Source organism: Podarcis cretensis, assembly GCF_951804945.1.
Source record: "Podarcis cretensis genome assembly, chromosome: 4".
NCBI lineage: Eukaryota > Metazoa > Chordata > Lepidosauria > Squamata > Lacertidae > Podarcis > Podarcis cretensis.
Genome location: NC_137173.1, coordinates 66,053,332 through 66,075,735, shown reverse-complemented (window position 1 = coordinate 66,075,735; position 22,404 = coordinate 66,053,332). Strand labels below are relative to the sequence as shown.

The 22,404-nt window shown below is 39.9% G+C and overlaps 2 long non-coding RNA genes across 2 annotated transcripts in view; one reads left to right on the top strand and one right to left on the bottom strand.

Moving 5' to 3' along the window:
- LOC307214009 overlaps window positions 1–8,595 on the top strand; it is a 107,078-nt gene extending 98,483 nt beyond the window's left edge. The window contains exons 2-3 of the long non-coding RNA XR_013837827.1: window positions 4,443–5,933; window positions 6,004–8,595. This is a non-coding gene — a long non-coding RNA (uncharacterized lncRNA). The remainder of the gene's footprint in view (window positions 1–4,442; window positions 5,934–6,003) is intronic.
- LOC307214003 lies at window positions 838–22,206 on the bottom strand. Its single transcript, XR_013837816.1, has 5 exons — window positions 22,114–22,206; window positions 15,643–15,872; window positions 8,608–8,729; window positions 3,445–4,547; window positions 838–1,122 (listed from the first exon to the last, which is right to left on the bottom strand). It is a non-coding gene; the product is annotated as an uncharacterized lncRNA (long non-coding RNA).
- Window positions 22,207–22,404: the final 198 nt, after the last annotated feature.

Here is a 22,404-nt window from a genome sequence, read left to right as displayed (position 1 = left end):
GTGAGAGCTGATGGTGAGATCAGTGTAGTGCAAACACAGTGCTGCAGCCAATCTGGTCTTGTGCCAGCATGTTTGCACCATGCTAATCTTGTCAATGCCTTCCCCCTCCTTAGTACGCAGCAGCAACTTAGCTGAAGGAAGGCCAGGAAAGAGGTGTAGTTTCACTGTCCCATCTGCTACTGGATGGCTCCCTCTACCTCAACCCTGCAGATAATTTCCTACAGGCCAAGTAGGAAGTGATGACCAAAGGAAAGGCCGCTGCGGTGAATATAGAAGTTGCAGTTATTTCTTTGTTAATAGTGCACCGTGGTGAGCCTAGAAGAAGTAACAGGGTAGGAACCTAAGCATAGAAAGTTAGGGAAAGTCCTTATGAGGATACTGTGATGATCTGCGCTCACAGGTTCTGAGAACAAAGGACCCACCTGGTCTACTCTGAAGCAAGAGTGGCCTGGTGCTCTATTGAACATCAATGGGAGTAGGATTGAGTTAAAATGATCACCCAGGTAGGTGATCATGAGATGGCCTGGTACACCTTTCTTCATTTACATGTGATATACCAAGTGTGTCCTTTTATGAAGAGTTAGAATTTTGCAACAGGTATCCACTGCTAGAAACTGGGTATGACGTCTACGTACCCTGGATGCTGCAGGTGGTGCAGTAATGATGGGTTTTTGTTAGCAATCTCATTGGATTTAACTTTAAGATTGATTAATTAATTAATTTTCTGTCCCACCCTTCCTTTCAAAGGAAGCCTCAGGCAACAAACAATAAAATGTGAAAACAATACAATTAGAAGATTGTTGTTGGTATCTGTCTGTCTCAAGAGACAATGGAGTGTGCATCGGGAAAGTCAAACTGCTACATTATCAGCACCAAAGTATCTTTCCACAGTGTACAAGCCTGGGCACTGTGTATGAAGGTCCTGGGCTGCCCAGACAGCAAGACCCGTCTCTCGGCCTCACTGATGTGGTTCAAAGTAAAGCAGAGCAATACGTTTGGCACCAACTTGGCTGCAGGAGTTGCTGGATTGCGGCATACAAGGTGCCATCCAACCATCTTAAAGACTCCAATCTAGATTTGTATAGGGTTTACTCCTTAGCCTTTTCTTCTCCCAAAGATATCCTGCAAGGCAATGGAGGCTTAGAATCAGAGTTTTCCTTCTCCTAGACAGCCTACTTTCCCAGGTTGACAAGCCCCATCTGCCTCCCACTTCCCTCTACAGCACATGCAGAAACTGCCTTCTTGTTCATTGGACCCACTACTGGTCTTGTCCTCTCAATCCACTGGAGCCTGTATTTGCATGCAGGGAAAGTCCCTACTTCACCAAAGGTTTAAAACCCATCGGCTACCTGATTTAGCCAGCCAGTGAAAGCTGTTTCCCAGGGTTTGAGAGCTGAGTTCTGGGTGCAGACCAAAGGTAGACAAACCACGCCAGAAGGAACACCCCAATTAGATGATTAAAGATTTTAAATTAGAAGATTAAAAACACATCTAAATCATTTCAAAGCAATTAAAACCAGCTAAATATGTTTAAGAATATTAAATCTAAAAGCACTGAAAACAATGACTTATCATCACATTTTAAAATTTTAACCATAATACAGTATCTCCTACTCCCACAGCCTTTGTTCCAACAGCCTTTCTCAACCTTGGGTCCCCAGATGTTTTGGGACTAAACTCCCATCATCCCTAGCTAGCAAGGCCAGAGCTCAGGGATGATGGGAGTTGTAGTCCAACAACATCTGGGGATCCACTGTTCCAGAAGGACACCATGGTCAATGCTGTCAAAAGCTGCTGTGAGACCAAGGAGAACCAAGGGGGCTGTATTCCCCTAGTCTCTTTTCAAAAAAGAGGTAATTAATCTGAACAATGAAGCCGCTTTCAGTGCTAAAACAGGGCCTGAAACCAGACTGAAATAGATTAAGATGTGGGGATGCAAATTAAATGTAAATTTGAACTGTATCTCCCACAACTTTCTTCAGAATAAATGTTTTCTTTATTTTAAACACAACATTAGGTATACAATATATTTAACTTCAATCACTCCTCCCACTATTCCCTTTTCATGTATTATTCAAAATGCTGCAATATTATTAGTTTATATTGGTGTTCTATTAGCATACTTTTCAAAGCTTCAGGTAAACACCACCAGTTATCATGAAGCTGTAATGAACATAGAATACTCAAGGGGGCACCCCAATCATTGGAAAATTTAATGTTTCAAAATCGGGGAAAGATTCCCATACATTTTTAAAAAGCATTTTCAGAACCACTTTGGGGCTATTTCTTCAAGTGAGCCAAGCTTTTTTGTAAGCCTTTATCAAACATGTATGTGGGACCTGAGCTTTCACCAGGAACCCAAATCTCGCTTAACCATGGCACTGAAAGGACCCTGCCCCTCTTACCTTTTAGAAGCCTTTTAAGGCTATGGGGACAGTGGCTAATCATGTAGGCTGCTATTTTGCACCTGATAAAATTGTGTTGTGTTTCTGTACTGATGTTTGCTTTACATGTTTTTAAAAAATAATATATTGCAAGCTGCCTGGAGAACTGAAGATAGCCGGGAACATTTTGAATAAAGAAATGTTGAATGTAATTTACATCTTGCTCTTTCTGTCATTTGGACTTTATGGCCAGCTGTGGACTATTGAGGGTTATTTCAAGCTTACTCATTATTAGTTTCCTTTCATCTATGAAGGTGCTGTCAGGGACTTTACTTTTTCCCTTAGGATGGTTGTTTATACGTCAGCCAAAAGAGAACAAAAAAGGACACTAATTTAAATATGGTAATTTCTACATACAAATTTAGAAATAATTCAAATTTAGAAATAATAATAATAATAATAATAATAATAATAATAATAATAATAAAAATTATTTCTACCCCAGCCGGAGCCGGGCTCAGGGTGGTTAACATCATAAAACTAACACAGTATACAAAGAACTTAAAAACAGGCAATCAATTAATTAAAATACATCTTAAAATTAGTTCAGAGCAAATTAAAATCTGGACAGTTGGCAGTCCACAAGTAAAATTGAGAGTGGTTAATATTCTCCAGGGCCAACAGTTACCACTGGTCGTATAAGGGACCTGTGAGCGGGCTAGGAGGCCTCTTTAATGCTTGTTCTTATACAGAAAGAAAAGAATCAGACTGAACCCCGACCAAAGGCCTGGCGGAACAGCTCTGTCTTGCAGGCCCTGCGGAAAGATGTCAAATCTCGCAGGGCCCTGGTCTCTTGTGATAGAGCATTCCACCAGGCCGGGGCCATGGCCAAAAAGGCCCTGGCTCTGGTCAAGGCCAGTCTAATGTCCCTGGGGCCTGGGCTCTTCAGGGTGTTATTATTTGCAGACCTTAAGGTCCTCCGTGGGGCATACCAGGAGAGATGGTCCCGTAGGTACAAGGGTACTAGGCCGTATAGGGCTTTAAAGGTTAAAACCAGTACCTTAAACCTAATCCTGTACTCCACTGGGAGCCAGTGCAGCTGGTATAGCACCGGATGAATGTGCTCCCACGGTGAGGACCCCGTGAGGAGTCTCGCCACGGCATTCTGCACCCGCTGGAGTTTCTGGGTCAGTTTCAAGGGCAGCCCCACGCAGAGTGAGTTACAATAATCAAGCCTATAATATAATATAAATGCATCTTATCATTGTGGGGAAGACTGACCTTCATATTCAAAATATGCTTGGCTGCACTAGTGTTTTTCATCTGATTGTATTAACAATTTCTAGCCACTGAAAAACAAATAGTAACTCATTTTGTTTCAAGTACTTTATGATTTGTTAAGTTGAACTTAAAGAAACTACAGAAACTGCATTTGCATTGAATTCACACTCAGCTATGAAACTGACTGTGTGATCTTGGACTGGTCACGATTTCTTAGCCTAACTCAGATGTGAGCATAAATGAAGCGGGAAGGAAACAATTATCTTGCTTCAAGCTGTCAAATTTCTATTGGTTCACAAAGGAGCCAATTCCTGATTTTTGCAGAAATGGTTTCGCTCATTTCAGAGCCAATCGTGTCCACTTCAAATTTATTCTGTTCCAAAGATGCCAGCCTAACTTTACAACTAAGAAACATCAAGGCACAGTAATGGGTGACTAGCTTAAGATTAGTTGATGAATTCTTAGCACAGTATTTTTAAGCAGAAATATTAAATAGCAATGCTTTATTCATAAGCTTTCTACTAATCACTAAATAATCATAGCTTCTCCATGCTGAATTGGGAGCCTGGGTTTGCAGAATTAAGCATAGCTCCCATGTGAATTAAAAATTCAACACTTCTTCCTTTAGACATTAAACACTTACGTCACCTCCATTATCAGCAAACTAGAACAAGAGAAAACAAACATTTGCTTTTATTCACACAACAAATCAATTATTTTTCCTTCCAGGATATAGCTCCCCCCCCCCCCCATCTCTCTCACACACACCTCGACCAGCCACCAAGCTTTCCCTCCTTATTCTTGTGTAAAACCCCTATGGAATGCCAGGGACGCAGCCCTTTTTGCTCTTTTGGAGCAGCTATAGTGTGGTTTTGAAGAGATCTGAAGAAAGAGAAAGAATAGAAAATTACACCTAGAGGGAGTAAACCTTTATTACATACATAGCCCTTTATTACCCAGAGGGAGTAAAAAGGAAACATTCAGAGAACACCACCATGGAATAAAGAGCAGTTGTTGCTTTCTCCCCTCCCCCAGAACATTTATTCAGCAGCAGCACTGCCAGGGTGTGTAAATGAGGCCTATGGACGTATCCCAGGATTGTGAAGCCATACACGTCTGAGAGGCTCTAAATGCTTTGCTATGTCTAACTCCATCCACTGTATTCTCTTCTGTTGCTTAGGAACACTTTAAATCACACCTACCCAAGTTGTTCCTCTTTCCCCTCCCCTTTCCTATTAGGTAAGTCCTAGCTCAAGAATGTAATACATTCTATTAAGTTGCCACTTGCTGTTTCCCCTTCTTCCTTTCAAGTACAGTGGTACCTCAGGTTAAGTACTTAATTCGTTCCGGAGGTCCGTTCTTAACCTGAAACTGTTCTTAACCTGAAGCATCACTTTAGCTAATGGGGCCTCCTGCTGCCACCACGCCGCCAGAGCACGATTTCTGTTCTCATCTTGAAGCAAAGTTCTTAACACAAGGTAATATTTCTGGGTTAGCGGAGTCTGTAACCTGAAGCGTATGTAACCTGAGGTACCACTGTAATGTGGTGGGCTTGAGGCACTGCACTTGGGCAACCAAATAATATTTGGGGCCGCAGCATTTTCCACGCTCAATCATCCTACCATGGTCTGAACTTAGGTCCCATAGCTCCTTCCACACAGCAAGGAGTAGCTGGTTAGAGAAAGAGGGTACTCTTTCCTTGTCTGTTTCCCCTTTCCTATTTAATGTATACAAAGATTTCTCCAAGTACACACATCTCCCATCTCAGGGTTATAGTTCTCAGCAACCATTAACAAACTACAGTGCCCTGAATTCTTTGAGGGAACACTTTATTTTGAACATGCTTTAAAGGTATAGGGTGTATTCAGATGACTGAGTTCAGCTGCTGGTTTTCAGTACTAGGGTTGAAGAATGTGCAGGGTACCTTTACCACTGAAAAACTGCAGTGTCTTGTCTTCTCACACACTTATAATTCAGGAACAGTTTCCCTCTGAGCACATACCTACATAGGATTTTCTATATAAGGTATGTGTCTACAATCCTCTTGTTGCACAAAGAATACAAATACTGTATGGGTTTTCACTCTGCCTCTGTGTTAAAAACAAGCACTTTCCTTGCACAAACGCCTTCTGTTCCCTGTCTCTGCTTGCAAACATTAGTTACAACTCTTAACTAGCTTTTCCTCATCTCAGTGGATTGTGAGTAAACTAGCCAATATTTAAACCAACTGATTTTAATTTGATGCTGAGAGTTATCAAATTAAAGGTGGTCCATGGGAAAAAATGCATTTCAGCCCCTCCACTTAAAGAGTGGAAGAGAAACCTGCAACAAAGTGTAGGAGCCTGGAGTGCTTCTGTTTGAGACCCTATAGTTTTCTGTCCGCACCTTCTGTCAGCATTCTGTGCCCTCTAAGAATACTTAGTCCTCATTGGGCTATTTTTGGATCCCCTGTTTTTGAGAGGTAATATGCAAAAAAGATGCGTCTGATTTGGAGAGCTGAATTAGGGTAACCTTGTATGTAATGTGTAGCTAGGCTCAAAGAAAATCAGCCATATGCCTGAAAACTACCTTTAATAATTACTGATGTGCCTTTCCCCATGTTTTCTCCTCTGCCCTAGCGATAAAAGATATTTTATCTGTTAGAAGGAATCACAGGATTCACTTTGTTATAAACAAAGCACTACAGTACTTTCCATTCTAGATATTGTATATACTAGTGTTGGAATACAAGGAGCAATATGTTTGAGAAATGAGCTTTCAGCGTTATCATCTCTGTACTAAATTCACTATTGCTGCAGGGAACTACCAGAAATTCATGGTTCACCTGATAACAAAAGTAAGGCTGCTGAGAATTACTGGAGTAGTTCTGAGGATCTTTGTATTTCAATGATTAAATGGGGCCAGTTGATCTTTTGCCTTTTTTCATTTTAGCTAAATCTCTCCCCATGTTTGTCATTTTGCCTGCAGCAAGGTGAATAAAAGCTGTTTTGTTTTGATATTTTTTTTAATCCATTGTGTGCCTTTGTGTTTCTATCATTCTCAAAGGACAAAAGGAAAAAGCTACCTCCCTGCTGTCACCTTTTCAGCTATTTGCCAACCTGCCATCCCCTGCCCCCCCATCTGGTAGTGTAACAGATGAACAAAACATTGCCAAAAGGAATTCTGCAGATTACCAATGTGGAATCTGAACATGACAGAGGATCAAGGCTATGTACCATCACTGTTTAATTCAAACATTTTGTATTAAATATTTTAAATTCAAACTGGATTTTTCTATTTTTTTTACCATTATTATTTCACAGTTCTGCCTTCTTTAATAAAATTAATTTTGTGTAAGTTGTATATAGACAAAAACACAAACCTTACAAAATTGATGTCGTGTTGAGTCATTGAGGTACATTTTTTTTTAAAGACTGGGGGTCATAATTTCACTAATATCTGTTCTTTTTCTGTTTCAATTATTCTGTTTCAGCCTTCTACATTTAATCCAAACCCATTTTCCCCCCTTGCTCTTCATCTTTACTACATCTGTTTCTACATTTCCTGTGCTTCTCACTTGGCCTTCCTATATGGTTTCTTCGTTTATTTAATTTTGAGTGCTTTTTTTGCAGTGGCAAATCTTTCTCCTGGGGAGAATGAAGAGATACTTTCAGGGCACAGTTGTGCAACTTACTGGCTGTGTGCCAGCAAATATAAATGCTTGTTAAAAACATTTGACAAACAACTGCTGTGTCTGAGCCATGGTGCACAGCAGGGCTTCATACTAGTGGTCCATGGAATGAGCATAGGACACTCCCTTCAAGAATCAGCTCATATTACTGTCAGCAGGTGGTGGCATTGTCATATAAAGTTGCACAATGTAGAAAAACAGAATGTGATGGGCCTTTGACTATCGATAAGATGACTACTGATTTAGTGCCCCAGTAAATTACCGTACTGGACACTAAAGCACCAACTAATATGTGTTAATCTTTTGCAATGAAGAAATGGTAGGCAGGAATTTCAGTAGGGCTGCAATAACTCACAGCATACTCATTCCTCCTCATTCCTCAAGCTGCTGTTAGGTGATGGCAAACCCCAAGTTGATGTACCCTTAGAAGAATAAAGAAAATAGAGCACTGTGTACAGACATTTGAGGGTTAGGGCTGTTCTTTTGTTGCACTCTTGAGAGTACATGCATCTTTGGGATGCAAGAAGCTCCACTGAGAACTGCAACTGACACTGGCTGGAGTCTTACACTGCAATTAGGACCGTGGAATCTTAGGTGTCATTTTTTGTGTAAAGTAAGCATGAGTGAGAATGGCAATGCCTATTCTGGCAAATGTACAGATTTGGAGCTAAATTCCATATATCCTGGGTGGATAGAGTGCTTGATTTTTGTTGTGGGACAAGAAAAGAAAGGTACTAGTGCTCTTATAGCAAATGAATATGTGAATGACCGAACCAGTCCCAGTTATCTAACCATAATTTGTTTTCCAGCAGTGAAACATGATATGAAACCCTGGTTTTGCTCACATAACTTGTTCTAACTATGATTTGGTACTATGTACAAACCTAATTGATTTGCTCACTTATTGCTTTTTGGCACCTACCTCAAATGCATGCCAAGCTATAGGCATGAGGCAAGAGCATCTGTAAAACAGACCATAATATAGGCTGTTTAGGGACTTCATGGGGGGGGGGGATTGCCTAAAATACTTTCACACATGAATGCAACAACAACAAAAAATCTAGATTTTGCTGAACCATTCTTTGCTAATTTATTTTAAGATTATCTTTCCCTGACTTTTCATCTCTTCACCAGAGGGCACTCTTAACTAAAAGATAGGACTCAAAAAATCTATCAAGAAATACTTGTTTTCAGCTATAAAGAGATTAGAGGAAGTCTCAGTTCTGAAAAGCATATTTTACGTTTAGTATTTTTAAATTTTAAAAAACAAACCTTATACAGAAGCTTCTATGTAGTGTTTCATCTTCTGTACTAGTTGAATGAATATTCTGCTGTTCTTTGAGATTAGTAGAGTGGTTTCATCACTTTAGAACAATATCTGCTTCAAGGCTGTTCTGGAGAGGAAAACCATCTGTGTCAGGAACTTGCCACCCTCCTCCAAATTATTAGATGTCACGTTGTCAAAGCCTTTACAATCTTATCTTTACCTTATTCTCTAGGCAGAGCCTGGATCTCTACATGCATCCTTTCCTAAAATGGAAGTGCTCATGTTGTATCATCCTGGGCTCCCATTTTATCCTGTGAGTAATCCTTCTGCTTAAAGTATTTTATTTGACATGTAATTTTCAATTCACTCTTGTGGTGCAGACTTTCAAGCTTGAGTTCATCATGCTTACATTTCAATTCCTTTTACTCAACAGCTTGAGCTATCATAGAATTGTAGAGTTGGAAGGCACCACAAGGGTCATCTAGACCAACCCTTGCAATGCAGGAATCTTTTGCCCAACATGGGGCTCAAACCTATGATCCTAAGACCAAGAGTCTCATGCTGTCATAACACTGTTTCTGGTTTCATCCTCTATAATAATAATAATAATAATAATAATTTATTATTTATACCCCGCCCTCCCCAGCCAAGGCCGGGCTCAGAGCGGCTTACAAGCAATAATAAAAACAAGATGAATGATTACAAACTTAAAAACAAAAATAAAATACAACATTAAAATAATGAAACTTTAAAATATTAAAATGTAGCCTCATCACAGGAGGAGAAGGAAAAGAAGGGGGGGGAAAAAGAAGTCTTTTATACTGTGCTGCTTTCTGCCTGGACATGTTGCCAGACTTTATCCTGCAAATGCATCCAGATTTATGCTCCTTATTATGAGTTTCATTTGTGCATTACTTATTCAGTCTTTCCAAATCCTGTTACTGCATTTTCACAGATTTAAACTTTTTTGTTCTGAGGGCTATGCAGGAGGATATTGAATTTAAATAATGCCAGCTTGTAGGAAAGACTCTGAACTTTTTGCAAATGACTTCTATCTATTGCACTGATGAAATCCTTTCTTAATTTTCCTAAGGGAACTGATTTGAGAGCTCTGTCTAGAACAAGAAAAAAGCCTGAAATTCATGTATAGATGCTGCTGCTTCAGGGCCCCTGCATGCTACCAGCCCACTCATAAAATGAGTCATGGTAGCAGTGTGAAGGTTTAAGTCCATACATCTGAGCAAGAGCTAACAAGCTATATTTAAATAAAATTCCAAGAAAACACTTGTAATAAAAACAGGCCACTGTATTTGCTTGTAATATATATTAGAAAATTCATAAACTGAAACCATTTATTTTCAGATTTCTAATCGTGTTATCTGTTTTAAGAAATCAACAGAGATTCATTTGCCTAAAGTAAACAGGATATTGCTTTTGCAGCAGTGAATTAAGTGTTTGTTGTACAGCACTAAACAATAAAGGTACTGGAATAGTAAAATTCTGCCACAATTAGAAGACTCACTAAAAAACACAATCTGTTTTGCTCCTATACCTTTAACAGCAGCTGTTTTCACAGAAATAAGTAGGTGAAGCTTTTTACAGCATGATGTTAATCATTATAATATGTTAATATATGTAGATAAAATAGTTCTAAAAGATACAGGAACAGTTAGTAACCCTAGCTTTGACTCTTAGTGTTCTGGTCTTTCAGGGATTTTTCTCCTTTTGTTTAGACTTCAGAAATAATGTTGCTCAATACACTTTTTTTCTTTTTAAAGCTATTTAAAGTAAAATGTGAAAATATGGATTTCTCAGCTAAAGTAAGGCAGATATAATGGCCTTGTTCTCACTGAGGTGGCAAGCCTGTATCCCAATTGTACTATTTCAGATGGGATATCACAAGACTGAATTATCTTTTGTGCAAAAAATAGCACTACCCTAGTGCATAAAACATACGAATCATATGTTGAATCAGATCAAAGGCTTATCTATATTGGACATGAGCACAACAGCACTCCCCCTGCTGGAGAGTTCTACAGCTGCTGGTATTCAGAGCTATATTAAATTATGGTGCAATGTTGCTGGAAGTGTAGTCAGGATCCTATGATCCTCCTGCCAGCATACATGTACTATCAAAGTGTGCTAGACTTTTTTTTATGAGGGAGGATTCTATTATGTAAATCTCCACATGAAGTCTGAATAGGGCAGAGAAAGATCCAGCTTAGTAAGAATTAGGCCATTGCTTTGCTGTGTTTCTCGTATTCATTGATTTAGCTAATCAATTGTAGAATAAATTTTTCCACCTGAGCGAGAGAGAATGGGGGTGTGTATTAGGAGGGTAATGCCACAGAATTTAAGGCGGTCTTAAAAAAGACAGTTGTAAAATGTTAAATTGACCTCAGGGGAATACCTCCTAAGTTGTTTCATGACATGGTATATTTCAGTTTATTGCAGCATGATCAATATTCATTAGACCTGACCCCCACTCACCCCTAAAGAGACAAATTTGTGAGCTATCTTGGCATGGTGGTGCCACTTTTATCTTTTACATGGTGCACAGTAACGCAGATTTGGTTCCAGCTAAAAATAGTTCTCAGTGGGAATGAGTGGCTATTGAAAAACTAGATCTCCTCCCTTCAATGCTTTGTTAAATAGACATGTGTTACAAAGCTGTCATGCCTAGCAATTCTCTGGTCCTTCTAAGCAATAACCCATGAAGTAAAGCAGGGACAAGGAAACACGTTAGGATTTTCTTTAAATAAATTAAAGCATTTTTACCCCACCTTTCAGCCAAAAACGTTCAGAGAGTGGCTTACACATAAATAAAACTGTGCCTGCCCCCACATCTATAAGGCACAAAAAAGGGGGATGGAGAAGGAGAATGAAAACCAAAAGCAAACTCAGGCATAACTTTTTAAAGATCTAATGAGACCAGGTGCAACGTGAACTGTTCAGGTAAATAAAGAGGCAAAGGGAACTGGTCTCAGCAGAGCCATTCAGTGGAATGGCCTTGTTTCATAACTCTCCATCTACTGAAGCATGCTTGAGGGAATGGCATCTACTAGGTAACAGCTGAGAAAGAACCTAAAGCAACTGGCCTCTTAGCAGAGCCAATGGTATGTCCCTCCTTTCTCTCCCTCTGCTTTGCAGCTCAGTGACATCATGCCTCATCACTGCTGTTAACTAAATGTTACTAGGATTGTATTGTTACTATTCAAGGAATTCAGAAAACCACTGCTTTATTATGTTTAAGATATATATTATTAATTATTATTATTAGTAGTAGTAGTAAATAAGCTATAAATTAAACTGATCAGCAATTTGATGGGGAGTATGGGAGACACCTCTAAATCTAGCTCTCTTCTCCCATCTCTGTAGTTTCTGAGTGAAACTACATCTTTTTTCAACATTAAATATGTACAGGTCTAGCAGCAGAACCAGACTTGGAAATCACGCACAGTACTTGTTAAAGAATGCAGTTTCACATGGATGCAGGTATGATCCTAGCTAGAATGGGATGTGTAGGTGTGGAAGTAATTTTAGAATATAAATATGGTCTTGTTTCTGTAGAAGATGCAAGCTGGGGAAGGGGAACCCAAGGTATGTAATTCACTATGCAGGAGATGTAAGAAGTGTGCTTCATCCATCTGAGGCTCATCATCCAAAGGCAGAATTTCATTAGTGGGCCTAGCCTACTAAAAGCTGTTTGTATGCAGCTAACATTGCAGTCTAAGTATTTTTCAGATATAAAGCATGATTTCCCTTCACACTGGACCATTAAAAAAAATTCTATGCATTTTGATTTTATGGTCTTGGCTTTAACGATGCATGCTATTTATTTCTTCACTGTGCCTTACTTTCCCCCAATCCAATTGTCCATCTCATTTATTTCCCAAAAAGGATGCCTTTAAGAGTAGTTTTAAATACACACACCCAAATCCCTAAGCCTGTCTTTTGATTTCACAGTTAACATAACTTCAGTGTAAACATTTTCAAACAGCCAACGCTGTATTTTCCTCAGAAGTGGGATATTATAAACATGCTATTTTCTGACATCTGCAATTGAGATGACAGAGGCTGCTGCAATATTCATCAAATGGAGTATATGCATTTGTCCCTAATACTTGAATGCAAACAGAATAAGAGCTTGAAGGAATCTTAAGCGGTCATCTACTCCAGCCCCTTTCTCAATATAGGTTCTATAATGCAGGATGCAACACTATGCCTGCAAGCTCGCTATTAAGCCTCTGTTTAAAAGATATCCAAAGAAGGAGGGAGGAAGTAGTGGTAACAATGAATAGCTGGTAACCATTCAGAAGTGTCTTCTAATGTTTAACTGAAATTTGTTTCCCTGAAATTTCCACCCACTGGTTCTAGTCCTATCCTCTATATATACCCAGTCAGCTCAATGCATCACCTTCTATCCACCTCCTTATTGTGCCACCACAAATGCTTGAAAAAGAATGGTGTTACAATTGAATCCGGGCTCACTGAGAGCATGATACAGAGACAAGCAGATGACAGGAAAGTTCTGTCATACTATGATTCCACAGACCCTAAATGTGTGCAGAAAGTATCAGGATCTCATCAGCTGTGTCTGTCCCTGACCACTGAGCAGTGCAAGTTGTTTGTGCATGGGCTCTTTATAGCAGTTCTGCTGAATGTGTGGAGGTCAATTCAGTCATTCAGAGTATGCAGAATCCTCACCTGAACCCAGCAAGTGAAGGGCAAATAAAGGAGAGTACAGTGGTATCTCGGGTTAAGTACTTAATTCGTTCCAGAGGTCCATACTTAACCTGAAACTGTTCTTAACCTGAAGCACCACATTAGCTAATGGGGCCTCCTGCTGCTGCCGCACTGCCGGAGCACGATTTCTGTTCTCATCCTGAAGCAAAGTTCTTAACCTTAAGCACTATTTCTGGGTTAGCAGAGTCTGTAACCTGAAGCGTATGTAACCCGAGGTACCACTGTAAAGGGGAAAGTTCAGAGCCATTCTAGAGTTACCATCCACTACCAAGATTAGCAACTCAAACTGTACAATTTACTGTGTGAATTGTGGTTATGATGCAATGAACTTTCTCACTCCAATTGGTAAACAACTCTGCTGTGGATTTGGAATGGGAAACATGAAGATCCTAGCTCATGTGAGTAAGCTATACTAAATATACAGCCAAGGGTGTGCAGGAAACTCACTACATGATTGTTGATCCCTGTGATAAATAGACCAGCTTGTAGTTAACAGTGCCTGATGCTCTGTAACTCCTGTCCTCCTTCTGTAGGTGGGCACACAGAACAAGCCAGTTTCTCCCCCTTGCTGGTGATTCACACTAGGACTAGGATTAGCTCTGCACATTGGTGTGAATCACAGAATGTGTCTGAGGTGTGGTATATTGTAAGGCACTGTCACAGGGACAATATAGATAACTAGAAATAACCCATCCCAGCCTGTTCCTTCTTCCCACCCTCCCTTCACTTTTCATGTACAAAAGGGCTGGATCATAGCCATTGTTTTCAGTAGTGAGTATAATCAGGAGCTTGATTAATGGTGGTGTCATTTCAATTCCCAGTGAAATGAAAATATTACCATGCATTTGAAAACAACCCGAAAGTGGTTGGAAGAATTGGCTCTAAACCTCACTGATTTTAATACTTCTGTTTAAGTGTATTTGAAATGAGTCTTCTCACATAATTTACATTTTAGTTTGCCTTTTTATATGTGTGGCTTTTAAAACACACACACATCATTGTTTGTAAATGCTAAAAATATAGCTAATTTAATTTAAACTGTTCTAAAGTAGCATTGGGTGTAATCCAGCTCTATTCAAATCAATGGGAATTTCGCCACTGACTTCCATTGGATGTAGAGAACACCTTTTATTTTAGAACTTTACTTACATCTACCAAATGTAGAGGGTACTGAAGTTGTCTTAGGAACAAGATAGTGGGAAGTGTTGACAATATTTGACTGCACCTGTTTCAATCAGATTTTTAAAAATATGACAGACTACATCATGTTTTTGTGGATGTTTATTATTCAGATGTTTGTTTCAGAGAATGTTAGCGCTGGTGCCAAAATGAAAAATCACTGAACAGTTATAAAAGATATTGCTAAGGAAGTCATAATTCATACTTCTACATGTTATGAAGGAAGAGGAGCTATACTTTTGACTGTAATACAGATGTGCACCTTGCCAGGATTATATAATGCAGTACTACATTATTGTTAGTTCCAGAAAATGTCTAGAAAAGGTGAACAAAGTGCAAGTGCTGGTTCTATGTCAGAGTGTGATGCCTGATTCAGCCCTAAGCCTAAGACTCTTCATCAGATGAAATCCCTGAGGTCATGAAGTCTGAAAACTTTATGGAACACCCGCTCTCCAGCACTATCCCAGATACCTCCAGCCTCAGGAGGCCAGGTTTAGCTGTAGCTGAGGACCCAGAGGGACTGAGGACCCCTTGGGAGTAAGAGACCTGGAAGAGAACCTAGAAGGCTGGGCTGACCAGTTGTAGCTGGGCCTGGATGGACCTAGGTGATCAGGCTACAAAAGCTTCCAGTTGCTGTTAGTTGCTGGAACTTTACAAGTTGTTTTTTTATTTATCCTGACTGACCCAGTGCATCTGTTAAGACTTTGTTCTTGGAATCCTGCCTACCCTTGGACTATTTCACTGTTTGACCTTGGTTTTGTCTCACGAACCTGCTATCATGCCTGCTTTTGTACACTCTCACCTTAGCTCCTACTTAAGAAGCTGTGTTTCTGAGTTAATATCTCACTGCTGTGGGAATGATTAGGAAGGCTGGAGAGGATATATTGTTTTGCTATTATCCCTCCTCTCTCACACTAGTGAGCAAACAGCAGAGCACATTCCCTTTGCAACTTATCAGAAGCAAGTTGATGACTCGCTAGAGTCTTTTAATTAAGCAATCCAGTCTGACTTGTCCAGACTAGAGCCTTCCTGGTAAATTTCCCCTATATTTCCCTCTTAAAATATGAATAACACAACACAGTCTTCTTGAAAATAACAATAAGAGTTTTACTCACATTCTGTTCACAGTTCGCTAGCATGAGCCATGCTCTGGTTAAGGGCCAGGAACAGTGGAGATCCAGAAGTGAAGTTAGTCAGCACATGGCTTATCCTTTACAGACGATGGAGGCCACAAGCAGCAAGTCTGAGATTTAGCTCAGACTTCTTTTCTCTGCAAATGTAACTACAACCACAACATAAAGCCTGCCTTCAGTTTACTGCTGAAACTGGAACCTTTCCTGGTCATCTTGTAAAAGTAGAGAAAAGTGATGTTAAAGACACATGATGTGCTTTTAATAGTTGATGTACTCTGTACCTGAGTATCTTAACCAAAGCTTAGAATATTAATGAGGAGTTACCTTATGCCACTTCGGTCTTCTATACAGTGCTTAGGACTTTATATACATTGTAGTCAGGGCTATGTTTAGCCTGTAATTTGAGGACCACACCATGCAACATGGGAATTTAGTGTTAGAGTGAAGAATCCAGAATTCTTCAAATGACAGCTTTCATTAAAAAAAGGAAGAGCAAAGGACCAGTTATCACATTTTAAGCATGTGCCTTATTGCCATTTTGAAATAAATGGATTTCAATGGATTTTTAGAAGACCTGCCACCTATGGTTCTATATGCAGGCTTCCTACCAGCCACTTCACTATCAGTTTAATTTAATTTAATTCCACCTTTGTAATGCCTGAACTATGGAGATGACTGCAGTGATTAAAGCAGCAGTCTGTTGTGTGTGCGCACAGAAGCATTTTGTGCATGCATATTTCTATCTCAGAAGATGTTCATAATGCCAAGTGCCTGACCCTGTGTATAACAGTGACCACTGTGTGGATTACAGGACTGGAGGTGCCAAAACAGAATATCCAGTCTCCAGTGTCCCCAAGTTTGGCTGTATCTTTGGTTGAACTTGGGGAGGATAAAACAAGCTGTTTTTATAAGATAAAGGGACGATCAAAGATTTCTGATTTTAAACATAGGGAGGAATTCAACGTCACACTCTTCTTATTGTTCCGCCAGCACAAGCATTTCTGCTTGTCTCCTAACCCTCCAGAGCAGATTTGGGGAGCTGGGCGGGGGGAGCCCTTCTGTTCTAGCTGGAGATCTGGTGCTGGTTTCCACTAGTATGCTGTGTTAGGTGAATCTAGGCCACAGTTTGCCTCTTCTTTCCATATAAAAATAGAGAAAGCAAGGCTGAGAAGGCAGGACAGACATACAAAATAAAGACTTATTTGATTTGGCATTTTGTAGTGTGTAGTCTTAGCTATACCAATTTAAATTCCTTGTCTTCTTAATATAGCCTGTAATTACGCTGTGGGGTGTGGACTATTCATCAACTGTCTATTTAAAGTACCTAATAAGCTATCTCTGACAGTTTTGTGATTGGAGTTCTATAGAAATGGAAGTAAAGAAGACAGCCCCCCCCCCCCCCAAGTTTGAATGCTGACATTTATTCTGCTGTTTTAATTTAGAATTATTTGAAAATTGAACTTGTAAAAAAGGAATTTTGCTAATTTTGGGGGAGGAGTTATTGCATCACTAGCTACAAAAACAAGTTTATTGTGGCCACTTACACACTGTATATTTAAAGCACATGGTCGGTCCCCTCCCCCCGGCACTCGATCTAGGAAACAGTAATTTGTTAAGGGTGCTAGGAATTGTAGTTCCATGAGGGAGTTTAAGAAGTACTGGAGAGTGCATCTAACTAGATTTTTTTAAATGGATTTTGTAGCTAAAGCCACTAAAGAATTCTGCAAGTTGTCAGCATTGTGAGTACTGCCGACACAAGCACCAGGTTCCCTTAGAACTGCTCTCACACATGATCTGGAGTCCCAATAAATAATTTTTAAAAATCTATACATGATCACTGCAGCATGGGAGCCATTTCTGAGGAAGCAACTTGGTGGTAATTACAAAAGTAAGTACAAATATATCTTCCCTCATTCTGCTTCAACGTTTCCTGGTGCCTTTGGTCCGTGATAGCTAATCTCCTGTGTCTCTCCCTCCCTCCTGTTTCTGGCCTTCTATCATGCTATCCTGTGCTCTCTAATACTCTTTACCAGATTCCAGGTCCTCTTGAAGTCCCACTAAGTTAATCTACCCAATTACTGTTTCTCCATAACCTTCTTGTTATGTATTGAAGTTCTCACCCTGGCCACCAAGAGTATCGTGTATATACAGTGGTACCTCGGGTTAAGTACCTAATTCGTTCTGGAGGTCTGTTCTTAACCTGAAACTGTTCTTAACCTGAAGCACCACTTTAGCTAATGGGGCCTCCTGCTGCCACCGCACCGCCACTGCACAATTTCTGTTCTCATCCTGAAGCAAAGTTCTTAACCCGAGGTACTATTTCTGGGTTAGTAGAGTCTGCAACCTGAAGCGTATGTAACCCGAGGTACCACTGTAGTTTTCACTCAGGTCCACGTTAGTTACTTTAGGCGGGAAACCCTGGGTTGTTGTTGCTACAATGTTGACAGCCGGCTGCCTATAAAAGCAGGCCGGCTAAGCTGTTTGCTGTTCAGTTCTGTTCAGCTTACAAATAAAGAGCTGTTTGAAGAATCGCTGTGTCGTCTGATATGTTTACCCACAACTTAACACTTCTGGTTGACTCCTGGTTGACAGGAGGCCCTAAATGGCTGTCAATCTGTGTCCTCTACTCCAGTTCTATGTAGACAACTGTGTAATTTTGACAACTGTGTATTTATTTATTTTTTACTTTGCAGTACCTAGCACATTGGTTGTTCAGTACCCCTAACTGGAAACATTAGAAACCACCAAAAGAATGGATAAAATAAGCTGGTATTTCTTAAAGAATCTTTCCCTAAGGGAAAACAAAACAGCAAGCCTCATTAAGGGAGAGAGACCCTTTCTGTGCCAGAGCGTCAAATGCTCTCTCTTTCTAAAAATTTGCCAGAAGTGCTAATTATACCATAAATGCATGCGAACGTACAGGTCCATAAGTTGGAACATATAATTATGTGCATATCTAATTGAAAGCTAATGATTTCTATCAAGTATAGGTGGACCATGGGCTTAACATACATTACGGTAGTTGCCAGTTTAGCAGAAACAAAGTGAAAACCCAAAAACATGTAAATGTGGCACTTAAGAGGAGAAATAAGAATAATGTTTATGTTCCCTTTTTAATGCTCCCACAAATGGCTTAATGATTAGCCAATATAACAGAAGCAACAAAAGGAAATCTTATATAGATTATCTTGACAATTAATAAGATTCTCTGTTCCATTTGAGGGTCATTAGAAATAAATAATGATGCACATAATAAAAACCCTAAAGCTGGATCTTGAAGGAGAATTAGAACTCTTGACATCATCATAATCAAGATAGATTATCAGTCTGCTTTGAAGCATCTTTTTTTTCCATATGCAGTAAAATTTATGCCTATGTTTTGGATTACAGTCTATGTTCAAGATCCAAAGCAGATTAAAAGGTAAAGGTAAAGGTACCCCTGCCCGTACGGGCCAGTCTTGACAGACTCTGGGGTTGTGCGCCCAAAGGCCAGGGGCCAGCGCTGTCCGGAGACACTTCCGGGTCACGTGGCCAGCGTGACATCGCTGCTCTGGCGAGCCAGAGCCGCACACGGAAACGCCGTTTACCTTCCCGCCGGTAAGCGGTCCCTATTTATCTACTTGCACCCGGAGGTGCTTTTGAACTGCTAGGTTGGCAGGCGCTGGGATCGAGCAGCGGGAGCGCACCCCGCCGCAGGGATTCGAACCGCCGACCTTTCGATCGGCAAGTCCTAGGTGCTGAGGCTTTAACCCACAGCGCCACCTGCGTCCCCCAAAGCAGATTAAGTACATACAAATTCCCAAGAGTACTTTGGACTTTTGTTTCCTTAACAGCAGCATGCAAATCTAGAGGAGTTCCAAAAAGCAGTTTGTAATATAGCATGGGAGTGTCTGCTCATCAAATTCCACTGAACATGAGCTAGTCTAAAATAGCTCTTTGGATGCTAGACTATGGCTGCTTTCCAGCTACTCTATCTTAGTTTAATAAACCAATGCACAAGCAAGCATTTCACCTGCATACAAAGCCTTTTTCCCTTCTCACTTTATAGAATGCATCAATAATCCAGGAAGTTTCCCGTATCATACAAACTGGGAAAATATGGGTGCCAGCTTTGGAACAAACCAGGATCTTAAACCACAGTTGAAGCTGGTTTAAGATCCTGGCTTGTTCCAAAACTGGTAACTAAATATTCCTCATTAAACTGGAATATGATAGTCTGACCATGCCTGTCTCCAACAGCTCCTCTCAGGTTCATGGCATCCAGTCCAAGGACTAGCTGTAACGCAGTGCGAACCAATGTAGTGACTTCCAGATGTTCTTAGATTACAACTCCCATTGTCCATGAGTGTTGACCATGCCAGTTGGGGCTGATATGAGTTGTAGTCCAACATCATGTATGTCAGGGATCACTGGCGACGTCTGCTATAATGTAATGAGATGCTGAAGAAACTTAAAAGGGGTTCCTAGACTGGAGGTATCCCTCCCAGAAATCCAAAAGAAAAGAACACAGGCTCAAAGGGGAAAGATAGGCCTTTATTGAAATATAGTCTCAATAATAAGACTGCAAAGAACCACACCCAAAGCAATGTTCCTTCAACACTTCCAGATTACATATGTGATTTGATTTCACAAGAATCACAGCAATCTTAACAGTTGCAACCAAATAATACAATCCTAAACCAATCAAAATCATTTAGCTCTCCAGATCAGCCCTCATCATATCATGTGATTACATATAATAATTTTTCAGTGTCTTTCTTTTAGAACTTTGACTAATTTTCCTATTCACTAAATATCTCCCAATATCCTATTTTATCAAGCTACAAAACAATTCAAAATTAATCACAATTGCCATGCTTAGCCGATGCTCTTTTCATGCATAGAATGGCCACCATAGAGTCTAACAGTTTTATCTTTTCAGTGTTCCAGAATGGACATTCACTACATAAAGCACTGTACCTGAAAACACTTAGTTTCTGTGCCGTAAAAGGTAGGCAGATACAGGCCTTTTCAATTTAGCTAGGCCATAGGCTCAAAAAATAAAATAAAATGTAATAATCAAAATGATAGTTTTATGAAATTATTATTTTCTCCATCAGAGAATTGCTATTATTTCATGTGATTTACACTTGCTATACGCATCTATCATCACATCTTCATTAGTTTGTCTGTGGGCTATTTTGCAACTTTCATCTTTCTCCCATTGCTGATGCTTTTCTTGTTCTGAGAAATGGAATCGCTCTTTGCTGACCATAACAAAAGGAGATGGCAAAGAAAAGAAGCTGTCATGGTTAGGGAATCTGTGTGTTTGTGAGAGGCTAAACTCTAAAATCAAATTTTAATTAAAGCCATAACAAATGTGTGAGGAAACAGAAAAAGTGATCCTAGGAACCGTTACAGTTTCTAAAACATGAACTCAAGCAGAAAGAGTCAAATAGAAAAAATCAGGACTCAGATGGAAGGCAGAGGAGACAACGTAAATGAAGCAGAACCAGCAGTATCATAGCAGATGGTGTGAGATGCTGCTGGATAGACTTGACTCCTGTCTCAAAGTCACTGAATGCTTGCTGCCATGGGGATGCAGTAAGAAATTCATGAGAACACTTGTTCTCTTGTGGATTTGTCTCCATCTCCCAATGGTTTGTTTGTAGAGGGAACAGAAAGTTTTAAGAACACAGAGTCTTTTACTGTGGGTTGATTCCAGTTTCTTTAAGACATTGCTTCAACACTGGGCCAAACTAGAAAGCATATTAAATATCCAATTGCATTTAATGTGTCTAGTTATTTAAAATAAAAGAACAACTTTGGAGGAGGAGGGGCCACTCAGCATGCAAGGAGTGGGGTTTTTAAACCTACCACCATCACCAATCTTGACAAAAAAAATCCCCCAAAGGTATTTGTTCTGCGAGAGAAGCTGCTATCAGCACCAATAGTGAAAACTCCAAATCTTTCTGACCAGGCCTTCCTGTGGCTGCTTTTAATATTAAAAAAACTAGGCATATTAGGTACAGTCACACATTTAATGCATTGTCTACTTTTGGAGCTACTTTATGGAATTTAGTGTAAGTGTGTCCTCTAGCACTACTTCCTCTGCATTCTGCATGGGCACAGTTCAAATGTCCAGAAAAGTTTACTGCCTGAATAGACGAAGCATTATGCCTCTGAGAGAAACCCAGAACTGTACAGAGGGGCAGATGTAACTCTTTTGTAAGATTTTTACTATTTCTAACATAAACATTCAGAGTTCTTTATTCTGGGACTCGGGAGGGACTCAGAATAAAGGACTTATACAGAGACAAACAGCATATGATTTTTAAGTATCCAAGAGGAACGGTATTCCATATTAATCACACATAAAATGTGATTAGGGAGCTTATAGAGCTGACAATTTTGATACAATTTACAAAAAATAAATTTTTAAAAGATCACAAAACAGTAAAATGCAACACCAACCTCTCAGAAGTCTGTTTTCTTCAGGCTCTCCCTGAAGAAACCTCTCCATGAAGTTTGATCTTTCATCGGCCCAAGAGGGAAAAGGGTCTTCTTATTTCACCTCAGCTCCACAGCGTTCTTCTCAAAATGGCTGACAGGGACAGCAACTCAGAAACTAACTTACAGTCTTTTATAATATAAAACAGTATAAACGGACAAGGAAATTCGTGACTCATTTTGAAACTTTAAGGGAAGCCTCACTCCTAATCTCTTTTTAAAAGGACTTAGAGAATTGCTGAGAGGAGAAAGCAG